This window comes from Cryptomeria japonica, chromosome 4, assembly GCF_030272615.1.
Source record: "Cryptomeria japonica chromosome 4, Sugi_1.0, whole genome shotgun sequence".
NCBI lineage: Eukaryota > Viridiplantae > Streptophyta > Pinopsida > Cupressales > Cupressaceae > Cryptomeria > Cryptomeria japonica.
Window position 1 is genome coordinate 28,839,629 of NC_081408.1, and position 15,737 is coordinate 28,855,365.

Below are 15,737 nucleotides of genomic sequence, written 5' to 3' on the forward strand. Positions count from 1 at the left end.
AATGACAAGGCCGAGACACTTCAGAGGCAGGGGTCATGGACGCAGTTTTGTGCACCTATATGACATGATCACATCATAGCCACGGATTCGCCAGTTAGAGCATTGGCGGCGGGTGATAGATGATATTGACATGGTCATATGGAGACCATACCTGGGATGCGAGTAGTGAGAGGATGATGTTGTTGAGCTTCCCTACACCTTCTAGAGTAGGTACCTGATTGGGCGGATGCCCTATGTGCTGGAGAGGTAGCTAGTGGACAGGGTTGGCAAGCAGTTTGGTAGGATCCAGAGGATGCCATGGGGCTCAGGCATGTATGCAAGGACTGTGAGCGATCAGGCATATTTTGGGCCCCTATTGTCATATGATCAGGCAATTACGTAGCTGGTAGAGATGATGCCCCTACCCTGGGACATGTGGCTAGAGATTGAGGATGTCGGCATGGATGCCAAGTACACAGCATACTGGGCAGAGCATCCATTCCCACACCTAATGGATCCGAGAGAGCCATTAGATGGGGATGGTGGTGGGGATGATGATGATGGTGGAGGTGATGAGGGCAGAGGCTGATAGAGGAGGAGGGGAGCAGTTGGAGAGAGGAGGGTTGCACCTCGGAGGGAGGGTGGAGAGGAGAGGCAGGCTTGGGTGGTGAGGGATCATAGTGGATTGCCACTATAGGTGCCAGCAGCACAGTGTCCCAGGCAGGTGCAGGTACAGGGACAGAGATAGATATAGGGACAGTTGCCAGTATAGGTACCAGGATAGGTACAGGCATAGGCACAGGGGCAGGCACCCGTACAGGGGGAGCCACAGGCAGAGGTGAAGGGGGCTGATGTAGAGGAGGATGAGTTGATAGAGCTGAGGGAGATCTGCCAGGGATAGGAAGATGAGATCAAGGAGTTGGAGAGGGAGAGGGATCAGCTCAGGAGGAGGCTCAGAGATACTGAGCGAGAGCGGGATCAAGCTATTCAGCATTATATAGAGGCTGAGACAACACTGAGGGCTGGGAGACAGGTAGCGGAGGACATAGGGGCCAGATACGCTTATGTCCTGCGAGTAGGGGAGGAGATTGCCTATTGGTGGGATCTCTATTATGGTGCAGTGCTAGCGGATCAGCAGGCGAGGAGCTTCCATAGACCATCGCATACAACGACAGCTACGGGAGGGAGCCGGAGGAGATAAGAATTGAGTGGTGGGGTTATGGGTTCTCCACCATCACCAGATAGAGGAGACAGGAGGGATGATCCTGGGGCAGGTCCCTCAAGGGCTCAGATTCCATCGAGGCCAGGTGGCTCCGAGGGAGGGAGTTCATCATAGCCATAGAGGGCTCCCTATGTATCAGTATTGTACCATTTTTGTATGATGATGTAGACACCTATAGGTGCTTTTGTAGCCATATGATTTTTTTGACATCATTGTATCATGACACTTTATATATATATAGATGAGATGATTCATCTTTGCGGCAGCTATATGCATGTGTACCTATATGATGAGATGTTCTTATGTGATGTTTGTTTTATGTTATGGATGCAAATATGTATATGATGAAATGCAATATTTATTCTTTTATGCTTTACATGTGTATGCAAATGAAAATGTGAATGTATGTGTTAAGCAGAAAATCGCGAGCGAACCCCAAGTGGTCCCCCCACCACTCTGAGGAGAGGGGAAGGAGGTCACTAGGGTTGACGGTTTTCACTTAGGAGAGACTTTACATTCAAAAGAGGGGTTGAAACCCACAAGATCCAATCCCACACAATGCATGATTAGATTCTAAATGAGTTTCAAGGGTTATGACAGCAAGGCTACCCTCTTTTGTAAAGAATGTAGATAGAATGATTAAGCTAGGAATGCATGAAAAGTGAGAAAGATTCACTTATAAACTAAGATAGGGATATAGGATGAAGCTGCAGACCTGGAATTAGCAGTAAAATGTCGAGACGGTGCTGTCCTGCAAATTTGAGCGAAAGTTGATGGGACGATGGCGCCCGGCGTGCACACGGTCCTCCAAAAAATCCGCGAAACAAAGGGGGATCTGTTCGTCTCTGCACAAGGATTCCAGATCTTCAATTACAGCCGCGTACCTGCAACCTACACACAGAAAAGCGAAGACAATTGGGGGGTTGGGATTAGGGGTTTGCCCTTAGGTCAAACCCTGATTTTGGAATCAACCAAAAAATGAGAAATGCTGTAAATGTAAATGATTGTAATGTAAAACAAGTACTAGTACCTTGTTGTAAGAATGTTTGTATTCTTACATGCGAAGGTGTAGATGTTGTTGTATGTTGTATGTTGTATGTTGTATGTGATCTCCTCTTCAATGGTTGAATCCTTGTCTTGAATGCAACACTTAGCCTTGAATGGAGACTTAGAATGAACAATTGCTTGAAGGAATGCTTGAATGCTTGAATGTTTTAGTATCGCTTCCACCTTTTTTCCTCCTTTTTAAAATGGGAGAGGAAATGTAGTTTATATACTTGTTAATTAGGGTTAATAGACTGATTTTTCTGACCTTAGGCCGACCAAGAAATAATATTTTCCAATTTGCAAACTAAAAGACATGAAGCCCCATAAGAGACTGGGCCCAAAATAGGGCCAGGGACCAGGGCACTGGGCGCCATGGTCCTAGGGGACGAGGGCGCTAGGCGCCCTGGTCTTGAAGGACTAGGGCACTGGGCGCCATGGTCCCACCTCCAGGGACAGCAGGGTGCAAGGAGGATCAGGCCAGGGTGCTGAAAAATGTAGTTTTTGATGTCGTGAACAAGTTTCGGGGTCTCCATTCAGGTTCAGTGTTGCATCGCCATCGTGAAGACCCAAATGTGGTCAAAATTGCAAGTGTCGCAATTTTAGGACACTACATTTAGCCCCCACTTTAGCGGGAGTATAAGCGTATGCTCATACTTCTGGTAAAGTACAAGGAAACAACATTGAAATACTTTCACCACGTCAAGGAGGCAAAATACACCAAGCCCCCAGTGGACTAAGGATCTTACGACTTTGATTGATAAAGTAAAAGGGAAGATCATGAGGGAGAACCATGACTGTCAGTAGTAAGGTTCCCTCACTATGAGTCATGTAAGAGAAATACCAAAAATTTTCAAGGCAAAGCTAAGTTCGCCAAGAAATTTTCAAGTATCCTGAAGGGATAGACGGGGTGTATGCTCCCCTACGTTAAAGCGATCGCACATGCCTCAACGAGGGTGATTGCTTTAAGGTAGTGATACATATAGGAAATGAGAAGGAAAGGAGCACATTATCACAAAGATTTAGCCCCCAAGTGTGAGATAAACCCAAGGATAATAGACACAAACACAAAGCACAAGGTGACTTCGCTTTCCTCGAGGTCAGTATGTTGTATGATAATTCATGTATATCATATGTATGTATGCATAATTGTTCTTCATTCCCCAATCAAGGAAGGTCACCTAGAAGAAGGGAACACATGTGTCTTTTGAGTCAACATGAGAGAGACCAAAAGAGATCTCAATGCTTTGCATTGTCCTCAAGTAGACAACACTAAGGACAACAAATAGACGAATGAGAATAACACATAGAAGAATTAACAAAAGAGAGGAGGAGAGAATCTGCTATGCTAATGAAACTAATCTAGCACGTCATCTACCCCCGATCTTGCTGATCAATGTTTCGGGAAGGCAGGGAACACGCTAGAGGAGGAACATCCAACACAGCAGATGGAGCTATCACAAGATCCAAACAAGGGCTATGTTCATGTCCCAAGCCACATTGTTCTTGTCTAGGAGCTAGGATAAGTGCTTTAGAAAATTCGTTAGATAAATGGTTATCAACATCAACAAGTTCATATTCACTATCAGAAGCAAGAGAAGTAACATTTTCATCATGAATAACATTTTCATCTATATCATCATCAAGATTTATAAAAATAGGATCTTTAACTCACACAGGTTCAAGACCATCATGCATCTTATGTTTAGGAGATTTTGGCTCAATTTCTGGTTGAGGAGAAAATGGAATAATACTAGCTAAAGGTGTTTTTGGAGATTGTAAAGTTTGAGAAGCAGCTGCTTGAGCTCTAAGACAACGCTTTTGTCAACGTTCATGCACAAAATGATTTCGTCTAGTCTTAGTAGGAAGTGGAGAAGATTAAGGAGGAGGAATGCTCTCATCCTTATCACTTGGGTGTTTAGGTTGTGGTCTCTTAGGCTGGATAATAGGAGAAGAAGAAGGTCTCTTCTCTCTATAAAAAGAAGGAGGAGGAACTGCTCCATATAAAGGAGGAATATTTGGTTTAGGAAGAAGACCAAGTCCATCATGACGAGGAGGTATAGGTCTACTTTTAGAAAGTTTATTAGGCATAGACATAGTCACATCCATAGGAATGGGTTGCGAATCTTCTTGAGGAAAGACATTAGTTTTATCTTTCAAAGGAAGAACTTCCTTCTCAAGAACAATAGGAATATCAAGTTTGGGTGTTCTAGGTTCACTTAGAGATAGGATCATATCTGTTTTCCACTTTTGATAAGATTTGAAAAGATGATCACTTCATGGAGGAAAGGCCAAAAATAATCAATAGGAACGCTAGAAGTTCTTTCAGCTGGTTTAAAGAGACTATGATTGATAGTAAAAACTTCACCATTATGGGGAAATTTCAAACATTTATGAATAGGAGAAGCAATAGCTTTCATGGAAGATAGCCAAGGATAGCCAAGCTTCACCCGAAATTGTTCGGATGAAGGAATAATAGAAAAGTTCACATCAAGGGATTTGTTATGGACCTCAATAGGTAATGTAATAGAACCAATTGCAGGAGAAGAAAATGCATCAAATAATTTCACAATCACATCTATTTTGTCATAGATCACTTGATTCAGTTGCAAAGTAAAAAGGAATTCCTCAATAATAAGATTAACCATGCATGAAGGATCAATAAGCACTCCACGGCAAGGTGTATTCTTGACTTTTGCAACTATGTATAAAGGATCATCAGGTGCCCTAATAGTTTCACTAGAATCAAATGTGATGGAAGGTTCTTTAGGGTTTTCTTGCTGCTCTACAAAGTTAATCACATTCGGAGTCATAGACACAAGACCATCAGATGAGAAGGAGGAATCATTAGTCTCAATCGCATTAGAGGTATGAGAAGGTAATGGATCAGTAAAAATCTAAAGATTTTGGTTAGGAGGAGCTATAGATGTGTTGCCTTTATCATTCACTCTAGAAATAGAGATAGTATTATTATCAATCAAATCTTGAATTTTACCCTTTAAAGCAAAACATTTTTCAGTATCATGCCCAGGTTGACGATGAAATTGACAAAAAGATTTGTTATCAAAATAAGGTGAATTAATCTTTGCAAGATCTATTTGCCTTATAGGAGGAAGAGTAAGCACATTTTGTTCCAATAACTTATTCATAATACTATGCAATGATTCATTCAAAGGAGTAAACTTTCTTTCTTTCTTGAAAAACTTAGAAATAGGAGGCACACCTGATGCTGCATTCACATTGTTGTTGATGATGTTTTCATTGAATTTAATGGACTCTCTGTTCAGTTTAAACTTTCCAAATGGTTGTTGACTACTATCACCCTTATCACTCGGAGCCATAGGATTTGCTTGTTTCATTTGACTCACAGTCAGTTGATAATTGTGAAGAGTTGCACACAACTATTGGAAAGAAGTAAACTTAGAAAACAGGAGTTTGTCTCGAATATCTTTTTGTAAATTAGAAATAAAGATTCTTTGAATATCATTGTCAGGCACTGGAAAAGAGATTTGAGCATACAAATGCTTATATCTACCAATGAAATCGGTCACTTTTTCTTTAACACCTTGTTTACAATGCATTAAATCAATCAAAGTAACTTTAGGACTTATATTGTTTTGAAATTGTTGAATAAAAGCATGTGCAAGTTGTTCGAAAGAAGTAATAGAATAAGAAGGCAACGAGCAATACCATTGTAGGGCTTTATCTCTTAATGTTCTAGTAAATAGTTTTGCAAGCAACCTTTGGTCATAAGCAAAATCGGTACATATTGTTTGAAAAGTCTTAACATGTGTTAGAGGATCACCTTTACCATTATAAAGCTCCAAATGCAGGATTTCAACATGTTTAGGAGGAATAACTCGAACAATGTCAAGAGAAAGTGGGCTCGCAACATCAAATGTGGGCACACTAAACTTAGATTGATTCATAGAGGCAATTTGTTGCTACAAGGAAGAGACAGTTTGTGCAAGATTGTTAATGGTCGCTTCAGTCAAAGAATTCATATTAGATGTGTTAGATTGAGATGGAGGTGTTATGTTATTGAAAGAAGGTAAAGAGTAAGTTGGCGGGACACTATGATAGTTAGTCATAGGAGAGGATTGGAAAAGAGGAACACTACAAGGAGGAATGGAATGGTTGAATGAATTGCCCCCTTGCGTCATGTTCATTTGTGGAGATGTAATAGGAACACTCATTGAAGGAATGAATGAAGAAGTTGGATTGAATGAAGGCAGAGGGTTAATTGAAGAGGAAGGATTGCCCCCATGACCGGTGATCATAGGCGGAATGTCTTGTATAGAAGTAGTCATTATGTTTGATGTAAAGGTAGGTATACTAGCAATAGAAGTTGTCAAAGGAACAGAATGATTGACTTGAGTGGGAGGTTGTGTATAACCCAAATTTTCAGCACAACTCTTCATAGGCATCACATTCGAATCCACAATGTGTGCAATACCACGCAAAATATCAATTTCATTCTTATCACTTTGAAGCATATGTTTTAGAGCCTCAATTAAAGGAAGAGCTTGACTATCGGGGTATTCTTGAGACATCCATTGTCGAAAATCGTCAAATTGGTTATCCAATTTTGAAAGTTGTTCTACAGAAACCTCATGGAGAGCTTCTTCATCATTAAGAGGATTAGAGGAATTACCCATGTCCCCGTTAAAAAGGCTATTCAAATTAGGTTCCATCTCCTCGGTAATTAAACCTTGGAAAGACTTAATTCTAAGGCTTCGTCTAATGGGAATAGTGTAAGTAGGGCTTATTGTTGTAAAACTCATGCACTAGGGAGAGAGAGAAAATTTTGATTTTAGAGGTAGCAAATTTCAGTAAAATCAGCCAATCTCCTAGATTTAAGCTGTTAAATGCAATCACGACAATCTCTCGAAATTTCAGAAAAAATGTCAAGGACCGTGGCGCTCGGAGTGCACACGGTCCTCGCAACTTTTTTCGAAATTTGCAGGGATGAAAGTTATGATGATTTTAGAGCTAATCTGAAAAAATTGAGTGATTTTACGATCTGTAGACAAGCCAAATTAAAGTTGCAATCTCAAAATTGAACCCTACCAAGATTGTCGAAAAATGCAAAATTTGAATTTTTAAAAAGAGAGGGAAACTGAAATTTTGAATTTTATGATTTTAGAGGGAATACCAAAAGCAATGCAAGTTTTGAATTTTAAAAGTTGACTCAATTTCACGCAAAATTCAATTTTGAAAGCGGAAATCAAAGTTGGTGTAATTAAGCACTTAATTTCAAAAGTCACAAATTGCAAGAATTTGAATAAAGCACTGAAATTTTGAATGAATGCCAACACACTTTTCAGATTTAGGACAGTAAAAATGCAATTTTGACATAAAATTTCAATTTCGCCAATTTTTGAATGATTAGAAGCCTTAATCCAAGCAATCCCTAGACCAACTTTAACTTTAATTTTGAAAGTGTTAGAATTGATAAAATCAGCCAAAATTCTAGATTTTAGCAGAAAAATACAGTAAGATCTAACTCCCGAAATTTCAGAAAAAATGTCAGGGACGATGGCGCTCGGGGTGCACACGGTCCTCGCAACTTTTTTCCAAATTTTCAGGGATGAAAGATATTATGATTTTGTTGCGGAATCCAAAGTTACAGCTGATTTGGAGATGTTTTGATCAATGAAATTATCAGTCAAAGGTTGAATCAAGAGGGTTTTAAAAATTAGGGTTTTGTCACTTAACCACTTAATTTTAAGAATTAAAGCACAAATGTGAATTGACAATTTGTAATAGAAGGGTAGATCTGAAACAAGCATTAACAATTAAACATTTCACAAGCTTAATTACTAAAAAGAAAATTTAGGGTTTTTATGCAATCAACCTCTAAAATTTGCAAAATATCAAACATGGAAATGTAATCAAGGCATCCAATTTTCAGATCTAGCCATGAATAATTAGAAAGGATGTTCACGTCGGGTTCACCAAAATGTAAAGCAGAAAATCGCGAGCGAACCCCAAGTGTTCCCCCCACCACTCCGAGGAGAGGGGAAGGAGGTCACTAGTGTTGACGGTTTTCACTTAGGAGAGACTTTACATTCAAAAGAGGGGTTGAAACCCACAAGATCCAATCCCACACAATGCAAGATTGGATTCTAAATGAGTTTCAAGGGTTATGACAGCAAGGCTACCCTCTTTTGTAAAGAATGTAGATAGAATGATTAAGCTAGGAATGCATGAAAAGTGAGAAAGATTCACTTATAAACTGAGATAGGGATATAGGATGAAGCTACGGACCTGGAATTACCAGTAAAATGTCGAGACGACGCTGTCCTGCAAATTTGAGCGAAATTTGACCGGACGATGGCGCCCAGCGTGCACACGGTCCTCCGAAAAATCCGCAAAACGAAGGGGGATATGTTCGTCTCTGTACAAGGATTCCAGATCTTCAATTACAGCGGCGTACCTGCAACCTACACACAGAAAAGCGAAGACGATTGGGGGGTTAGGGATTAGGGGTTTGCCCTTAGGTCAAACCCCGGTTTTGGAATTAACCAAAAAATGAGAAATGTTGTAAATGTAAATGATTGTAATGTAAAACAAGTACTAGTACCTTGTTGTAAGAATGTTTGTATTCTTACATGTGAAGGTGTAGATGTTGTTGTATGTTGTATGTTGTATGTTGTATGTTGTATGTGATCTCCTCTTCAATGGTTGAATCCTTGTCTTGAATGAAACACTTAGCCTTGAATGGAGACTTAGAATGATCAATTGCTTGAAGGAATGCTTGAATGCTTGAATGTTTTAGTATCGCTTCCACCTCTTTTCCTCCTTTTTAAAATGGGAGAGGAAATGTAGTTTATATACTTGTCAATTAGGGTTAATAGACTGATTTTTCCGACCTTAGGCCAACCAGGAAACAATATTTTCCAATTTGCAAACTAAATGACCCGAAGCCCCATAAGAGATTGGGCCCAAAATAGGGCCAGGGACCAGGGCGCTGGGAGCCATGGTCCCACCTCCAGGGACAACATGGTGCAAGGAGGATCAGGCCAGGGTGCTGAAAAATGCAGTTTTTGATGTCGTGGACAAGTTTCAGGGTCTCCATTCAGGTTCAGTGTTGCGTCGCCATCGTGAAGACCCCAATGCGGTCGAAATTGCAAGTGTCACAATTTTAGGACACTACAGCATGTAATGCAGATGAATATGATAATGCAAATAACTATTTACATGATGAGAATAGAAAATGTTCTAACATATGTTGTGTGCAGGATGTGATGCAATTGTGATATCTATATGTATGTATGAAATGCTTATATGTGGTAATGCAGGTGCAACTACATGAAATGCAAATGTTTTTGGTGTGTCATTATACTCAGTCATGTGATAGCAAGCTACGTGGACTTGATAAAAATGATGGAAGTCAATCAAGAAAGGGGGATGAAAGAAAAAGATATGAAAGTGAAAGAGCTTCTTGTGCATTATCATCATTGAGCTTTATTATGGCAAGTAGGTTATGACAATTGAGGCATATGTTTGACCCAGAAAGTCATTGTACCCGTTTGCATGGAGATAAGACAGTCACAAACAAAGAATTCCCTAGTTCATACTTGACTCTCAGTGTCCTCATATCCTTGGACAAGTCATAACATTACTAAGAGACAATCCATAGATAGCAAATACAAATAGGTGACGATACCCCATCCTCGCCTTTCTAGTCAAAGACATCCTAGAGATCGAATCTCTAGTCAGAGACATCTTGGAAAAGCTAAAAGACATGTCACCAAAAGATAAAATCAAAATAAAACCAAGACTCAACAACAACATCCACTGTAGTCCTCAAATTTAGTGTCTCTTGTCACTTGGATAAGTCTTATTTGATTGTGGTCACAATGTTTACTTTCACAGAAAGGATAGATAGCACTGAACCATATGTTGTCTGAGTCTATTGAAAGATTTGATTTGTTGAAGCCCATTGTTCTATTGTGTCTCATATGAAACTGACTGAATCCATGAAACTGATACTTTATTGCGGAGAAGATGGAACCTTATTGCGGATTGGTGATGCAGATGTTGCTTTATTGTGGATTGTGCGCAGATAGACTGAAGGAAGCTGGAAGAAACTGTACTTCTTGAAACATGTGATGTTCTCAGTTCCACACCCATCACTAGACGTAGGATTTGCCTTAGCCACAGATAGGATCTGATTTATTATGGGTGGAAAGGGAGGTAAAAAGGGAGGTTTATTATGAATGGCTAACCAATCTTGGGTAGATCAATAACAAGCCATGATGGGAAATGGGTAAGCTTATTATGAATGAATAGGTTGTGAGTGTGTGCAAAGTGAAAGGATGAAAGTGAATCCTGAAGGAGGGAGGAGCAATGTCTCTACGCATGGCACTGGTGACCCAGTTTTCACCATGGTACTTGCCCAGGGCACCACCGAAGTGGTTTTCACCATTGGACGAAATTATTTCTCTTTACTTTTTTTGATTTTTCAATGTTTTTTGTGTCACAAGGCGCCTGTTTGCCAGGTTTTCACCAAGTAACAATTTTTTTCTTTTATAATTTTTTTTTGTATTTTTGAATTAGGATATTCCAAAGAGCTATGTTTAAAACCTGGGAAGGTGCATGCTATTGATAGGATCCTCCAAAGGTTCACCTTCTATAGTTGAGAGCTGATATGCCCCAGATCCATATGCTGCTATAATGATGTAAGGACCAAGCCAGTTTGGTTCGAACTTGCCCCTCTTCTCTCTGTCTTGCTGATTTTTGGGGTTTTCTCTGAGAACCAAATCACCTACCTCAAATGTGCGAGGCTTGACTTTATGATTGTAGCTACGACTCATTCATTGTTGGTAAGCGTTGAGATGATTAAAAGCAGTTCGTCTTCATTCATCCAGTAGTTCCAGCTCTTGTAAGCGAGAGACCCGATAGTCTTCATCACTGATGATGTTTTGCAAAGAGACCCGTAAAGAGGGTAGCGCGACCTCAATAAGAAAGATGGCTTCAGCACCGTAGACAAGTGAATAGGGTGTAGCTCCTGTAGGTGTGCGGACACTTGTGCAGTAGGACCAAAGTGCAAGATTAAGTTGGATATGCTAATTACGACCAGCATCGTTGACTGTCTTCTTTAGGATTTTAAGGATTGTTTTGTTAGACGCCTCAGCTTGACCATTACCTTGGGGGTAATATGGTGTGGATAAATGATGGGAAATATGGAAGCGATCACAGAGTTCACGAACATCCTTATTTTTGAAGGGACGTCCATTATCAGTGATAATGGAAATAGGAATACCGTATCGACAAATGATATAGTTGAGGATGAACGTAGCAATTTGTTTTCCTGTGACTTGTGTGAGAGGCACAGCTTCAATCCATTTTGTAAAATATTCTGTGGCAGTGATAATGAATTTATGACCATTGGAAGAAGGAGGGTGAATCTTGCCTATGAGATCAAGTCCCCACTGACAAAAGGGCCAAGGAGACACAAGTGGTTGAAGTTCTTGTGCTGGTGTATGTATGAGGTCTCCATGAATTTGGCCTTTCTTACATTTGTTGACAAACTAATATGAGTCTTTTTCCATATTTGGCCAGTAATATCCAGTCTTGATGAGTTTCTTGGCCAAGGTAGGACCACTAGCATGTGGACCACATATCCCTTCATGTACTTCACATAACGCAATCTAAGCTTCATCTCTTTCTAAACATTTAAGAAGAGAGCCATCTAGACCTCGCCGATATAGGATATCAACTAAAATGACATATCTAGAGGATTGGCGAATAAAAGTGCAACATTGGTTATTTGATAGATCAAAAGGTATGGTATTATCACGAAGGTATGTGAAAATGGAACCATATAACTGGGACTTGAGATCGATGATGCATATCGTCTCATTAGGCATGATTTCATATGAAAGAACCAATAGGTTATCCACCAAGAACTCATGGCGGGTCACGTTTGGAGGTAAATCAATCAGTGAAGCAATTGTAGCCATGGCATCTGCAGCACAATTCAGATTTCAGAGACATCAACAAAGTTTTCACCATAAGACCCTTGATTTGTTCTTATTTTCACATTTTTTGCAACTGGAAGGTCTGACACCCTCACCAAAATATGCCACGCTATTGAGTTCTATAGTGTATCCCGCCTTATGGTCCCCAGGAGGAAGATCATCTCGTATGCCAAGATAGTCAATAAAAGCTTCATCATTTTGGAATGTGTCAAACTGTGCAGGTCCTTCATGATCCCAATCAATGAGTTGGTGGTGAACAAGGGGAAGGCTCTTAATGTCTTTGAAGTTAGTGGGGATAAGAGTGAAGATGGAGTTATATTCGGGTATGTCAAGGTAATTATCGAGGTCATTGATGGCACTCTCCTCATCAGTCTCGATTGCGAACGAAGCCAAATTATCATCACTAGTAGTGCATTCTAGGATAGGTGTTCTCATCCTATGTGATTTCAACCTAGAACCTTGAGACATGGAATGTGTGGAATCCTCATGGGTTGTTTCTTGACCAACTCTGAACTTGTTATAAAATTCCTCTTCTTCTGTTGGTTCATCTGGCTCTCTAAATATCTCGGTGAGCTCGTAGTCACTGGAAGACTTGTCTGAACCCCATTCCCATTCATTGGAATTTGTGGAATAGAGATCCTCTTGTTGAATTTTGGCAACTTTGATTTGTAAGGCTTCTTCAGTCCTTTGGGTGTATACCTTGGAAGTTAAGAAACCAAGTCCCTTCGAGCATTCCTTTTTGAAAGTCAATTCAGGTTGTAAAGGTTCAATGATGCCTTCCTTTCGTAACCCAAGAGGGTTTTTTCCATCATACCCAAATTTTTGTAGAATTTTGAAGCCTTTGCCATATTTCTCACATGGTAGACTGATGTGATCTTGTGTGTCCTCTTCATTGTCTTTGTAAAGAATTTTGTATAAATCTTCCTCTTTCAGTTTACCCCATCTCTGAAAGGTAGTAGGGTCCCATTTTAGTATCATGATGGATACTTGCTTGTTAGGATGTGGTCTTCCATATTCTTTTGGGGAACTCATGACTTGTCGTAAGTACATGTTCTGATTTAAAGTGTATTCCCCCATGCCTTTGTCTTTAAACTTGCCCTTAAGCTCACCTTGTTTTGATGTCGAGGGTTTTAATGACTCAGGATCAATGTATGCCAAGGAAGGAACCACTTCACGATTACTGGGAATGATGGTCTCAGTCTTTGATCTCAGGTTATTGCAGTATATGAACAGATTAGGATCGTCGTTAACTATTGAGGAAACTTAATGCATTGGTGATATGTGGATGGGACTGCCCTCATTTCATGAATCCAAGGACATCTTAGGAATATGTTATAAGTGAGATCTAGATCGAAGACTTGGCAAACCACATCCTTTGTAATTGGCCCAACTCTGAGAGGTAAGGTGACTGTGCCCTTGGATGAATGCTCTTCGTCATCATATGCCTTAATGGTGATTTGATTTGTAGAATTCATAACTTTATCAGAACATCCCAATTGTTTAATAGTGCTCAATGTGCAAATGTTTAGACCTACTCCTCCATCTATCAGGTCTCTTTTTATTTGATGTTTATGTATGAAGGCTTCAACATGTAACGGTGCATTATGTGGCTGACTTACGGAGGCATCATTGACTTTTGTGAATGTAAGGGAATGTGGAACAGAAAGGTATCCCACAATGGCTTGAAACTGGTCCATGTTCTAATCAGTAGGAACAACAGTATCTCTCAAGATTTTGTCAAGAATGGCTTTATGAGCGGGGGATATGCGTAATAGCTCAAGGATGGAGATTAGCATGGGTGTCTTCCCTAACTGTTCTACAAGATCATACTCAGGTTTGGTTGATGAAGAAGCGGTGTTCTTAGTTGGAGCCCATTGCAAAGTGATTTTACCTCGGTGGGTTGTAACATGACATTCAGAGGTAGGTTCGGAATAAGATCCAATGCCTTTCAGAATGACCTTGGGTCTCTGGGTAGAATTCTCAGATGTTTTGTCCTTGATGATAATGGTAGAGATGTAATTGTCCATTTAAAAGTGATTTATGGTTGAATCATAGTTGTAGGATGCTCTGGTTTAGTTGGTTTGATCATCTGTGGCTTTAGCTTTTCCCTTGTCATGTTTTGGGAATGGTTGCTTAAACATCTCATGTTCTTGATTGGAGGAATGTCCCTCAATCTCAATATTACCTCTATCACTGAGATCTTGTATGATGTTCTTTAGTTGATGACAATTTCCTGTCTTATGACCCTTGCTCTTATGAAATTCACAATACTCATCATCATTCCACCAATTTGGCTTGACCTTTGGTTCATATGGAGGAAAATCTGGAACTGTGATTACTTTGTTTGCCACTAGCTTCTTGAAAACTGACTCAAGTGGTTCTCCCAATGGAGTGTACTTCCTTCGTGATCTAGAAGTTGTTTGAGTATTCACTTGATTGTTTGTAGAACTTGAACCCGAAAAGATGAATTTGGGTTGCACTGTGTTGGCATCAACAACACCATCATTGACTATGTTCTTGTTTTTATTCCAAAATCTTGGCTTGTCTTTTCCTTTAAAGTCATCTTTGTTTTCTTTGAATATCTTAATGATGCCTTGCTCAATTAGGACCTTCTCTGTCGCTAAGCCTTTTTCAATGACGTCCTTGAAAGTGGACAAACAAGATTTCCTTAGATCATAGCCAATGTCTTTGTTAACATTCTGGGTGAACATCTCTACCATTTGTTTTTGTGGGATTTCACAAGAGCATCTGCTAGCTAGATTCCTCCATCTTTGTAAAAATGTTGCAAAAGACTCTCCCTCTTTTTGCTTGGTGTTGCACAAAGTAGTGACTAATATGTCTGTCTCTATGTTGTAGGAGAAATGTTGGATAAATGCCTCTGCTAGATCACCCCATGACTTAATACCATGTGGGAGTTGGGAGAACCATTCCATAGCCTGATCACCTAGGCTTTGTGGGAATAATCTCATCAAATATGTCTCTTCTGCTGCTACCTCAATGCAAGCTGTGAAAAACTATCTTATGTGTGCCTTAGGATCCCCTTTTCCTCTATACTTATCAAATTTAGGCGTCACAAAGTGTGTAGTAAAAGGAGGCATTGGAATGCTTCTGTCAAATGGATAAGGACATATGTCTCTCATTGTGTATGTTGGCTTCGGTGTATTTGTGTCCTCCATTTTCTTTTGTAAGTTCCTGATTTGTTGCTCCAAATTGTTCTTAGGTGGAGATCGACTTCTTGGACCATACCCCATGCTTGAGGCACCAATTGGAGGAGGAGCATGTTGCATATATGGATGATATTGATCATACACATGTTCATATGGAGGAGGTCTATAGTGATGCTGCGTATATGGACCACTTGGTATAGATTCATGTTGGGGAACGCCATATCTATTTTGTCCATGTATACCATACTCTACAGGCATGTCATGTTCTAATGTGTTGCCCCCAAATTTGACACGGGGTTTCCTTGTGTCCAAATTTTGAGCATTCCTTTGAATATC